At 43.3% G+C, this 10,128-nt stretch overlaps 1 pseudogene; it reads left to right on the top strand.

The window, feature by feature from the left end:
* Positions 1-5,655: 5,655 nt before the first annotated feature.
* Positions 5,656-8,362, top strand: LOC106782483 (uncharacterized; annotated as a pseudogene).
* The last annotated feature ends 1,766 nt before the right edge of the window (positions 8,363-10,128 follow it).

Genomic DNA, 10,128 nt, shown 5'->3' with positions numbered 1-10,128 from the left:
TGGCGATCATCAAATCATTATGTTGTACACCTGAAACTAATATAATGTTATATGTCAATTATACCTGAGTAAAAATAAATAAATAAAGGTAAAAAACATGCAAAACTAAATAATACATCATTTATAGATACATACATAGGTGGTAAAACCTTATCAGGAAAAAAAGGAATGATCTCCCCAAAGTTTGGAGTAGAGGTCAACTGAGGGTAAGGAAAGAGAATGACAAGGACATGGGGTGAGCTTCAAAAATACTGAGAACATATGGTCTATTTCTTAGTTGAGTGGTGAGTACATAGTTACTTATACTTATAATTTTATTTTTTTGAGGAAGATTAGCCCTGAGCTAACTGCTGCTAATCCTCCTCATTTCTCTGAGGAAGCCTGGTCCTCAGCTAACATCCATGCCCATCTTCCTCTACTCTATATGTGGGACGCCTACCACAGCATGGCATGCCAAGCAGTGCCATATCCATACCCAGCGAACCCCGGGCCTCTGAAGCGGAACATGCACACTTAACCACTGTGCCACCAGGCCAGCCCTATTTATAATTTTTTAAAGGTACATATAGTATACATACTTTTATATGCATGATATATTTCAGAATTTTTAAGAAAGAGAAGAAAAAGTTAAAAAATGAGTTCTTTAAAAAAATCTAAGCAGCCCTAAGTTTATAGATTAATATCGCAAAATAAACTATGTTACCTCAGACAAGTTATTCTCTGTGCACCTTGGTTCCCTGATCTGCAAAGATGGAGAAACTGAGTCTCACAGAGATTAACTGTATTCCTAACACCTACCTCTCAAGATTATTATGAGCATTAAATGAAATAACATATGTGAAAGCACGTAGAACAATTCCTGGCACATAATAAGCAGTTAATAGATATTAGAGGTCTCCCTTATTTTTATTATTATAGCAGATATTTAATAAGTGCTAATTTCTCTTCTGTCCTTTCTTTCAGAAAGGGAAGAGGAACCAGTACCATCAAGGTCCATTCTGAAATCCAGCAGAAGAATCAGGCAGAGCCATTAGAGTTCGTAGCTGCATTACTGTTGAATTTCTTCAATTCTAAGATGCACATTTTGTGGCATTTTAATGTTTCTAAAATTGGGATTGCATCTTCTAATCAATATACAATTTAATGTAGGAGGTTTTACCTCCTAGAAACATCTTATTAAAGCAAAGATATGTCTTAGACTTGACTGTGTCCCAGAATCCAGGAAATAAAGTAATTATGCTGTTGCCATAGCAGACATGACAGTTTTAAGACAAGAACAGGTAAGCAACTAGGGAGTAGAGGCCAGGCCTTGGCAAAGCCACCATGATGGTCATAACCTTAAAAGATCATGAGTTTTCTATTAATAGCCTAATCGCCCCCAAGCCTCTGAAGCCTGTAGACACAAGTAAGTCAAACTGCTTGGGCCCCTCATTTTGCTGGTTCTAAACCTTCAGTGCCGAAGCTTCAAGAGTTCAGCCCCCCTCCCCAGGTCTCTCCAGTGACTTCTGGGAATCCTCTATGCTCAGGGCCAGCCCTTCCATTTGGTTCAGCTCTGTCCTTTCTGTAGATGTCCTCTCCGTGCCCAGTGTATCTCCTGGTACTCAAAATCTGAGCATCCTCCAGATGTAATTTCTTGCTAAATCTTCCTGCTGAGTTAAGGGTCAAGCAATCTGGGTCCCCTGAAGACATTTTAGCAGCTGTCCATGTCTTTGTTGGAATTGCTGTAATTCAGGAAATGCGCTGGTTGGGAAGAAAGGTGATAAATGTGAAGCAAGTGTCAATCTTGTCTTTTTTACAACCCCCTGCTCCCTTTTAAGGCATCCTCCAAATTTCTAGATCTGGACTAGAGAAATACACCAAGCCCTCGGTTCCTCGGTAGAGCACAGACGACCTACATCCATCAGCCTGTTACTGACCAAGTCTTTTCTGGCTCACGTGCCAGCTTGGCCCATTTTCTTCTCTTAGATGACTCCCCACTGTTGCCCCTAGGGCTTATCTTAAACATGCTATCTGCCAATACGTAAAAAGAAAACAAAGATCAAAACTTCTGGGAAGGGAGAATCTGTTCCCCCCACTTTCCTCATCCAAATGAGAAAAGGGAGTAAGGACAACTTCCAGTGTGAAATTCCCCCAAAGTCTGCCCATATTGCCCTTCATTTAGCTTAGTTCACAGGTTTCTCTGCCCTTCATCTTCAGCATTGAGAGGGCAGTTTCTGGTTCAGAGTGTAGGAGAAATTCTGGAGCCATTAGCATTTCTTTAAGCATTGAAGTATAAGTCCATTCTCTGGAAAAACATACAGTGTTTAAGGAGCCCTTGCTACCCTCTGTAGGCCTTTATATCTACAGTCTTCAAGTTTCCAACAAGAAGAACCTTCATTTTTCATCTAGGGATGTTCCTTCGTATTTTGATCATTTTCCTTTCCCTTCTCTCCACCCCTCCATCTCCCTGTCATTCCTATTCTGCCTCTGAGGATCTGCGCACAAAATTCCTCTTAACAAGCCCCTTCATCCCATACATATCAACTCACACAGATGGACACTTGGCAGGAGGAGGATGCTGGTTCTCCAGATTCAACAAGATACTGAATTTTAACTTGGTCCTCCCAGGGACTCTTGCCACAATTATATATACCACCAAAGAGAATGAATAACAGTGAGTAATAAGCTCCAATTTAATATCCTGATAATAAGTTTGGGCTTCAGAGAGGAAAATTCTATTCTGTAATATACCTATTTCCTTTTTTTTTTTAAAGATTGGCACGTGAGCTAACAACTGTTGCTAATCTTTCTTTTTTTTTCCTTTTTCTTCCCAAATCCCCCCAGTATATAGCTGTATATTTTAGTTGTCAGTCCTTCTAGTTGTAGCATATGGGACGCTGCTTCAGCGTGACCTGATGAGCCGTGCCGTGTCTGCGCCCAGGATCCGAACCAGCAAAATCCCGGGCCGCCGAAGTGGAGCGCATGAACGTAACCACTCAGCCATGGGGCCGCCCCTATTTTCTTAAAAGCTAATTAGTCCACGTAGGAGGGCTGCTGAAAGGAAATGTCATCCTGGTCCTAAATGAAGATCAACTCAACTACCGAAATACGGCAATTGCTAGGAATATCGTTTGCAGCTGTAAACTGCAGCAAATACTCCAGTTCATGCTGGAGAATATCTATGGGAGGCTGACTCACTGCATATATTATTGATGGAACTGGGCTATGATGTGCGATAGCAGTGAAAATAACTCGTAAACTGAAATCAGACACAATATTCTGGCCTTCCACAAGAAAAGCCCAACTACCAATTTTCCCCTCCTACTCGTGAAACATTCTGACTGGATTAGGGTTTCAACTATATGCCTTATTTTCAGGCTCAATTAAATATTTAAACACTTCTCCTGGAATTCAGCTATAATGAACAAAATGTTCATGGTAGTAGTTCTGCAGTAATCGAAATAAAGCTCTAGAAAACTCGCTGTGGTTAGATCTAGCAGTGCAAATGACCAGACTGCAGGGTGAGTTGTCAGGTCTTTAGAAGCAATCTGAACCACCAAGGTGGACTACTTTACAAGTCGATGCAATCAGGAGGCTCCATATTGCTCTTTTATAATGAAAGAAGTCAAATGGTTAAACCTGCTGGCACTGCTACAAGTCCCTAAACATTTCTATCAATTACTACAATCTCGCGTCTTCATCCCCAAACAGTCTGGACCTAGCGAAGTGTATGGCTTTGCTTTTATATTCAGATTTCAATAATTTACTTATAAAACATAACATACAGGCTTCTGAACATGGCGGAAAAAAACATCAGTTTGCTGGACCATCTACCTTTACGTTTACAGAGGATTAGTATATATCCATCACCTTTCCTAGAGAAATACTTCAAAGTTCATTCTTTACTAACAATGGGTCAATAGTGTCTTCCTTGGAAACAAAGACAGCAAACCATTGTAGAATCAAAAATAATTCCCAAATTCTTTCTTCATAGGTTACTGAATCAAATATTGTGGCTACTTTTAGTGCCCAAATAACATCAAAAGGCTTTCTGTTTCAGACTAACAGTTTTATGAGCCTTTCTATGTAATACAGATTATTTCATTGTGTAATCTAAAGACGTGAAATTCTAGAACCATGGGACAACAGTTTGGTATTTTATACCTTAAGAGGATAGTTTAGTCAAACAGCTGGTTAGAATCACTGTAACTTCAGTGAAATTTTACTTGATAGATCTATGTTTTCAAAATATGTGTTGTTTTTATGTGGTTATGCAAAGCCTAGCAAAATGTATTGTTCCAGTGTGTTACTCATGTGTGCAGGTCTACCCGGGAGGTCAGAACATTCCTAGCTGGTAGGCCCCCTTCCAGAGGCCATGTTTCGATTTGGGATCTGGAAACAAAGTTGCTGAGAGAAGTGAGGTCAGTTTTGCTATGAGGGAAATCATTAGTCTACCAAAGGGAATCAAAGCTTAACAACGAAATGTAGAAACAAGAAAACACATAATGAGGTTGGTGGCCGAAACAATTCAGAGAAGGATAATCAAGCGCAAGTTCAAATCTGGTCACTTGGAATCTGAACTTTGAACGGACAATATGCATTCTGTGTTGTTTGGCTTATTAATTCAGGGGCTTCTTTACCCTTCATCTTCAGTTTTGAAAGAGGATTTCTGGTTCAGAGTCAGAGCATTCCTGAAACGACGAGTGTTTCTGCAGGCAATGGAGGAAAAGTCCACTTTCTGGAACACCATAGGTTTTAGGCAGTCCTTGCTGCCCTTTTCAGGCCTTTATATACACAGCAAAATCCCTCATTAGCCTTCATGTTTCCAACAAGAACAATTCTCATTTTTTCAATCTAGGGAGGCACATGCTTCAGGGCAAGGCAATAATAGACACTACTGAGTTACGTGAAAGGGTCACTGAAGATAAACCCAAAGGAGGGCTGAAGTTGGTTTGGATGCCCAGCTAGATGCTTCACTGCAGCGACATGAGTATGACAAACTGCTGAAATTTGCTGAGGATCTATCACGTTCCACAAGATCACGCTTGCAAGAACTACCAGCATGTCCGACAAAATCACTGGAATCTAGAATTTGCTCAAGGCTATTCCCTGGGAATGAGCAGGCAGACAAAGAGCTAAGTGATACCTGACCACCGGCCCTCACTGGATTGAAGTCCTGATTCTTCCACTGTATCAATTACAAGCTCTGAGTAGAAACAGGGGATATGGGGGGTTGACATCCTGACAGATTCTAACTGCTTCAACTTTACTGTGCTGACCACCTCCCACAACTGATAACCACGTAGGTGTGCAGACATGCTTTCAAAAATGCCAGTGGATGCTTGGAAAGAAAGAAAATCCAACCACAATATTGAAAACCCAGGTACCGTCCATTTGCATATCTTATTCCTTCTTTCCTAAATTCTCACAATAGTCTTTGCTTTCATTAAGCATAAATTTGACACAACTATTATAGATTTGCTCATTCTCTCCCTCCTTCTCCCCCCAAAAATGCCAGTTGTGACTGGTCAGACTCACTTTCTGGGCTCTGCTCTCCCCAGTCCCTGGCGCTGTGGATGCTTCGGGCCCCGAGCATCAGTCTCCACTGGAGGCAGGAGTTCTGAGCAGCGCACAAGCCCACTATCGAGCGGGGCCAGGAGTTTCTGAGGCCCCTGCGGGAACCTGGGAAGGGAAAACGGGGACGGTAGAGGCCAGACCTCCTGCGCTCCCTGCCCTACTTTGGCGCAGTTCTCCTTTATTTTACGTATTGGGCTTGTTCGTAAACTTCTCTTAGTACAAAGGGTTCAAACGATTTTCAACGGTTTGGAATGGCCTTTGTGACAGAAGGAGGTCCTAAGGGGAGTGGGACTTGGCTTGAAGGCCAGAGCCTGTCACCCGCTGTGACAGGAGGGAACAAACCTCTCTCTCTGATAATAACCACAGCACCGCCTACCTCACAGGCCACTGTGAGAGCCAACACTGCTCCCAGCACGAGAGGCCTGGGCAAGCAGGTTCCGCTGGCGGTTGCCTTCCCGCCGGAAGTCCCGCCTCCGCGATCCCGGGCCGACCCCGCACCCCCACCGCACACACACCGGAAGTGGGCCTCGCGGGCGGCAGCGGCCACCCAGCGCCTGGGCGTCCGCTTCTCCGGCCCAGACGTGGATCCCTCCCGCCTAGAGTCCCACCCGCCGGCGAGAGTCTGACCCCGGGCCTCGATGTCGCCTCTGCTGGCGCAGATTATTTCTCCACTGGCCACCAGTTCAACTCTCCGCACCAAGAATTGGCCCTAGACTCTCTTAAAGAACATCTTTTTTCTCAGTCCGTGCCCGGCGCCATGACAGAGACCTCTAAGCCCACTTAGGAATCCCACCCAACTGCCCAGCCAGAGGCTCACAGAGGCCGGGCAAAGGGAACTCATATCCGAGCTCCCTGAATTGGAGGCGGAAATCGTCCTGCACCATGCGCTGGCAGCCAGAGAGAGATGATGCGTGGAGCTCAAGAGGAAGCTGGGCCTCGCGGCCTTGGTGGGGCTGAGGCAGCATCTGCCCAAGAGCTGGCGCAAGGTTCAGGTCTCCAAGGCCCACGTGAAACAAAAGACGACAGCTGCCCTGTTCACCTTGGGCTCTGCCATCTGCGGGAAGCTTGCAGACATGAAGAAGTCGGCCACATTCAGATCCTCTGAAGGTCTGATGGGGACAGTCAAGTCCAGAGGCCCAGGTGGCAGAGAGCTTGGCGGTGACTGCCTTCCTTCTTGAGCGGGAGGTGGGGATGATCTGCTCCCAGTTTCTGAGACTGGGAACGATCCGCTTTCTGGAAGTGGAGATGATCCGGTTCCAGGGAGTGCGGATGACCTGCTGCCCTTTCTGAAGCCAGAATGAGCCCCTTGGTAACCTTGCCTGGCCACCTAACCAGTGCGAGAACTCCCCTCATCACAGCTGCAATTCTGCCTACCCAAAACAAGTAGCCAAACGATAATTGTAAAGTGAATTCAGGATATGGACAGAGTCCAATTTTGAGAAAAGCAATGCGCATGTGTACGTAGATGTTGGCTGCCCTTGAGATAGAGAACCCAATGTTTTATATCCAGTTATTTTACACTGAAATTTATAGATGAAATGTATCACTATCCTAACCCTCCTGGGGTTGCATTTAAATGGACAGGACGATGGCTCCAGAGGGATCTTAGGCAAAGCCCAAACTCTTTTTTGGAAAACTAATCTGTCGGAAGGATGAAGTAGGTTTCTGCTTAGAACTGGGAAAAGGTAAGAAATAATGTGTAATTCTATCCTTTCCCATTTCCTTCCTTCCCTAAATCTCAGAAGGAACCTTGAAAGCTGCACCTGGCCTACGATTTTTATTTTAAAAAGATGATCAAGAAAACTTGTTTTTCTCTTGAGACCTCAGAAAAGGGGGAAAATATTAGTAGACTAATTGTTATAATCCTACAACTTTTTAAAAACTTGATTTTATTTTAAAGTTCCTAATTAAATAAAGTAACTTTAGCTTCGATTTAGGAGATTAACTACTTTGGACTCAAGGTGAAGTTGCAACTCTGCTTTGCCTTGCCCTTTGTTTATAATCTTTTTATATATCAAAAAGAGAGTTTTAAAGCGTAACCCTTGTGGCAGCGTGTCTCTGCCACAGCAGCATGCCGCAAAAGGAAGAATATTGCTTCTCTGTTCTGCAGCAATTCCTAGTTAGTTACCCCCTCCAGCTGAGGGGCTGGAGGGAAAAACAGCACAGCCAAGTTCAAGAAAGGTAAACCTCTGTCATAAGCAACATTTAAGACAGAATGCCTGTGTCCTGTAATGCTGGCTGTCATGCCTTTGAATGGACCTACCTAATTGCCCATCACTGGGCTCCTTGACTAGAAGTCTGTCCTTGTTTATAGTTAACCCCAACTGAGAAAGAAACAACCCGACCCTCAGGGGATGTCAGGTTAATAGGAACCTGATTTGAGTTGGTTCAAACTTTCTCGTATCTGATTTTCAAAGGGGCTATGGTACTTTTTATTTTGTTTTGTTTCCTTTTCCATTTTGAAAATGCCTGGACCTGGCAGCTCTTTCATTCCTCCAGTCAAACTTCGTGAGGTAGAAGTTTGTGTCTAACTGGCTTTAGCAGGGGGTCTCGGACCTTTATTTGCCTGGGTATTTATTGATAACGTCTCATTGCCTAGAGGGAGTCTCTCCAGCCTAAGAAAGTGACCCTGTTTTGTTGATTCTTGAATGCTCCCCCTGTATTCCTTTAGTTTTCCCATCAGCAAAACCAAGTACCACATAAATGCAAAAGTATGTGGTACACTGTAAAGTCACTGATATATTCCAACCCTCTACAGATTTCTCAAGACAAAGTTTTGCTTGGATTAAAACAAGATGTTCAACTATTTTATGTGTTTGTTTTTTAATTTGTTATCAACCACAATGTTTTTCCATACTGAAGAACTAGAGACAAACTTGCAGCATGCATAAAGGCCAAGTAGTCCAACAGGCAAAGGCTTTGACCCCATACCGCAGAAAGCCTTGTGTTAGGAAAGATCTCAGACTGACGTCATGGGCTAACCAAGAACATGTTCTATTTCATTTAATACTTCAAACAAATGCAGTAACGGTTTCCTCCAATAAATCCTCAACTCCCCGAGAGCAGTAAAGAACATATCTATTTTTGTTCATCATTGTATTCCCATGGCTGGCTTAGGGTAGATGTTCAATAAATACTTGTTGAACCAATGAAGGAATCAATATCACATACTTCAGACATCAAATCTTGGATCCAAGTGATTATCAACAACATGAACCGGTTTACAAGTTCCTCCTCCTTTTAAACGAAGCATTTTACTTCCCTATTCAAAGACAGTTTGAGACCCTACTTCGTGTCAGGCACTGTTCCAGGCTCTGAAGGAACAGAAATTAATTAGACATGATCCATGCTCCCTAGAACCAGATTTTCAAATCATTACAATTCACTGCAGTAGGTACTAAAGGCAAGGAAGTCTGTGAAGAAGGGTGTTCAACTCTGCCTTGATAAGTCAGAAAAGAACTCAGGCAGAAAGTCTTAGAGGACTGGTAGGAATTTGCCAGACAGATAAGAGTAGACCATTCCAGACAATATCCAGAGGAACTAAGTCATGAAGGAATGTAGTAGAAGGACATGTTCCAGGAAATACCAATGTCATTGTGGCTAGAGAGAGGGGGGAAGTGGTGAGAGATGAGGTTGGAGAAATAAACGGGGTCAAGATCTTATATGCTATCTCAGACATTACTATTTTATCTTGTAGGAAATAGGGAGGCATTGAAGGTACTTAAGTAAGGGAGAACTTGTATGCTATCTCAGACATTAGTATTTAATTCTGTAGGAAATGAGGAAGCATTGAAGGTACTTAACTCAAAGCTGTGTTTTAGGTAGGTCACTCTGGCCACCATAGAAATAGATGGAGAAGTGTTTTAAGAGGAGGAATCTGCAAGACTTAGGAAACAACTGCATGGGAGAGAGGGATGGAAAGATTTGAGAGTTGATAAGGATGTAGAATTGGAAAGACTAGATATTAACTGTGCTGGACCTGCACATCCATTTTGCTTTGGCTCTTTTGTTGGATTCCAGCACACCTGCATCAATAGCCATGGACACCAATAAAATTCCTCCACAAGAATGTGGACTCTGGATCAAAGGTTTCCTCCAGATTTCCTTTCTTCCACTTGCTTCTACCCTTCCCATACATTGCTTCCCCTCATTCTGTGGTCTGTCTTCATAATTTGGTCACCTCTACTCATCTAGCCCTATTTGGATTTTTTAGCCTAACTTCGGCCTGTTTTATTTTAACTTGGCCATTGCAGGATGCAATTTCCAATAGTTCCTGAAATATGTGAACCCTCAAAGATACCCCATCCCTGGGTCTGGCTCATCCCCTGAGAACCACAAGTTAGGGGATATATTGGAACAAAAACTGAGGCTCTCAGTTTTCTTGGTCTTCCATTGCCCATGTGAGTGAAGGGGATATGGTGGAAAGTAAAGACAAGGGTTGAAAGTTCTGGCTCTCACACTCCCCATGCAGCTGGCAAGGATGGGAGTAGAGTACCAAGCCCCTGTTAATTGCCATCATACATATCCTAGCACATCCCTAGCATCACACCCAGAGAAATGCACCAGCAACTT

This window comes from Equus caballus, chromosome 23, assembly GCF_041296265.1.
Source record: "Equus caballus isolate H_3958 breed thoroughbred chromosome 23, TB-T2T, whole genome shotgun sequence".
NCBI lineage: Eukaryota > Metazoa > Chordata > Mammalia > Perissodactyla > Equidae > Equus > Equus caballus.
This window is presented reverse-complemented; position numbering and strand designations above follow the sequence as displayed.